The following is a 3692-nucleotide window of genomic DNA, read 5'->3' as shown; positions in this document are numbered from 1 at the left end:
TCAAATTTTGTTGCAATGAACTCAATTTTTAATATATTAAGCGTTATTTTGGATAAGATTTAGTATGTACAAATGATTAATCTTTTTAGGAGAAATGATTAATTTTTTTAGAAAAAATGATAATTTCAGTCAATTACTTATAACTGAATAATAGACCTAGTCCATGAATTATTACCATATGCAAATATTCCCTTTTAATTATATTGCTTATAGATTTTATTAACATTAGCCATTTATTTTAAAGTTTTAAATTATTAAAAGACATATTGATATATGATTTTGTAAAATTTTATAAAATTCCTTCCATTAGTATTCATATATATGTTATTCTTACTGCAAAACCCCTGCTAAATAATTGTTTGTATTGATTGAAGAGGAATCTTAGAAGCAAAAATAAAAAGTAGAAGCACGCTTAACTACAATGTTTTTTTTGGCTATCTGGTTGTCATGTCCTACTTAAAATTAATTGGTAATAAGTAGGTGGACATTAACCATTTAGTCACATTCCTCCATGATAAGCAACAACGGCACGTCTTGAATTGAGCAGGAGTTGAACTCGGTCGACGCCCAAAAATCTCTGAATCGAACAGGGGTTAAACTCGGCCGACACCCAACAATCCCATTCCCAGCACCTACCGTAACCTTTGATCACCAAGCCTAGTTGAACAGCATGCTTGACTCAGTCCTTAGCCTTCGTGCCCATCATCCCACTTCCCGAGACTAGACTTGACTCGATCTATGCCCACATCCCATCTAGGACTAGACTCGACTTTTGCCTCACCATCAATTCGAACCCGTGACCTCGACTCTGATACCAATTGTTGGATCTCAGCGCTGCACTATGCTTATATCTCAGTGAGTCACCTATCCTGTGACTATTGTAAGTCAAGCACGCTTTACAACAGAGTTCTTTGGTTATATGGTTTCCATATCTTACTTAAAATCAATTGGTGATAACTAGGTGGACATTAACTCTCCATGGTAAGCCACAACACCACGTCTCAAATCGATCACAGACTAAATTCGGTCGATCCATCCGACGCCCAATAGTAATATATGTAAATAGCTATTTTAAAATGTTAATTGCTTGTGTGTAGATATTTGAGTCATTATTCTATGGGTCATGGTTCACATAGTTGTGTGAACCACAAATACAAAGTACATTATTTGAGTACTGAAATTACATTATTTTGTATACTATCAAACAATGTATATTCAGTACTCAAATAATATACTTTTAGTATATTAAAAATGTACCTTATATTAATGAAAATTACATTATTTGAGTATTGAAAATGCATTATTTTGTATACTATAAAATAATATACTTTTAGTATATTAAAAATGTACCTGGTATTCATGAAAAATACATTATTTGAGTATTGAAAGTACATTATTTTGTATACTATTAAATAATGTACACTCAGTACACAAACAATGTACTTTTAGTATATTAAAAATGTACTTTATATTCCGAGCAAATTACCAAAATGGTCCCTTGACTATGTCGATTTCACCAATTTGGTCCTACTCATTTTGATTTGGCTAATTCCATCCTGTCCTCCATCACTTAGACGATCTATTTTGAGGGATATTATTGGAACTTCACTTAGCACCCACGGGCTTTTCTCCGGTAATCCTCTTGAAGACAGGGAAAGAACCGTCTCCGTCTTCGAGATGATATTTTCCTCGGAATATTCCTCGATCATCTCCAAATGCTTGCCCGCGCACCGGAGCGGAGCCACATTGGATGTCGACAAGTCAATCTTGGCGCCGTAGCAGAACTTGGCAGCGGCTTCCAAAGTCTCGGAGCTGGCCGAAAAATTAGGGAGCAAAATGTGACATTGCAGCTCCTCCTCCTCCACACCCTCGTCCTCAACACCCTCCTCTTCTATCTCTCTGTGGCATCTGGTTTTTGGATTCTAACACCACTGGGTTTTGTCACCTGCTCTGTTATCAATTCATGAAGCTTTCGACTTTTCGACATCAAAGGAAACTGAGCCGACAAAAAACACAGAAACAACTCCATGAGTCAATCTATATACACCAGAAGTTTGATTGGACCAATGAGGGGACACAAATCTTGTGAAGATGGAAGGTCATGTCATCTGCTTCAATTATCACATTGCTTGTAATCCAGTAGTGCAAAACCTGAGAAAAAGAAAGAAGAATCAATATCAATAGAAATAAAAGCTAAACTATAAGTTCTCAAAAAAAAGCTAAACTATAAAGTACAGAGAGTAAAAGTTGCATTTCTGCTCACCATGCTTGCCCTTTGGGAGTGGGTTTTCAGAGTCTATGCCAGATCCATGGAGTTTCGCCTTGTAGCAGCGCTCAAATAAGGAGGAGAAGCTCAGAAAAACAGAAAAAATGGCAATGAATTTGACTAAAAATTCTCTTGATTTTACGAAAATACAAGCAGAGGTCGTCTGCAATGATTATAGCGATTGAAAAATCACGCCAAGAAGAGAACAAAGAAAAACGGAGTGAAAAAGAAAGCAATGATGAAATAAGAAGGTTTTTCTTTTCCCTTCCCTGCTTTTGCCCCTCTCTCTCTCCTTTTCTTTCTCTCACTGAGGTCTGTTGTGCAGCGCTGTCTGTAGTGAAAGAAGAAGGAAGAAATACATTGAAATTACCAATTTAACCTTACACTCGCCGGAAATCTAATGTCTTAGTGACCGGAGGACTAAAACGGCTAAAATTTTGATAGGGACCATTTTGGTAATTTGCTCTTAGATTTAGTGGGAATTGAGTGAATGCTCCACTGAGGCTCATGGGAGTGTAGACGGGTGCCGCTTGACCACAAGGCCTTTGGCATCTTTATTGATCTTTAGATGAAACAAATAATAGAAAAACAAACATATAATTATCTAGCTTCCACTAATTAGTAGCCACCTAACTAACAAAAAGCAGCAAGATCATTCTAAATTTAAGAAGCAAAACAATTGAAAACATGTGATATGTATTTAGATAAATCATAGTTTTTTGTATGTTAAACCATGTAATCATGTTATTATTTTGTTGTTTTGGTGGCTATTAAACAATTTGCAAATTAGGTTGTATTTTATGCATCTCATAAATGTTTTTGGTTATTTTGGTGTCTATTATTAAACAAGTGTAACTTATACTATTATTTTGTGCAACTTATAATGTTATTTTGCAGTAAGAATAGCGTATATATGAAGATTCGTGGAGGGAATTTGATGAATTTTTACGAAATGACCACTATGTCATTTGATGATTTGAAAATTCAATATAAAATGTTAATATTAATAAAATATATAAATAATGGATTAAAATTGTCACTTTCAAATAGACCATAATTCAATGTTCTATTATTTACTTTTGCATATATATATATATATATATATATATATAGTTTGGCTCATATGAGGCCTGAAGCTCCCATGCGGTCGCGTGGCTGCATTTTTGTCGTAGGATCGAAGTAATCTAACGGTAATAATATAATCTTTTCTTTAGGAATATAATCTTAGTGTTTAGGAAATTGCAATTCGTGTATGTTAAGTGGATGGTGTTATGGTAATTTTAGTATCTCATATTACGTGAATTAAAATTGTGCATTTTAGTACATGGTGTAGTGCATTTTAATACATGATGTGGTGCGTTTTATTACGTATGTTGGTACATTTAACTGTGTTGTAGAATGATGTGTTTTAATTCATCCTTTGGTG

Source organism: Ipomoea triloba, chromosome 13 (assembly GCF_003576645.1).
Source record: "Ipomoea triloba cultivar NCNSP0323 chromosome 13, ASM357664v1".
NCBI lineage: Eukaryota > Viridiplantae > Streptophyta > Magnoliopsida > Solanales > Convolvulaceae > Ipomoea > Ipomoea triloba.
Note: the sequence above shows the minus strand (reverse complement) of the source record.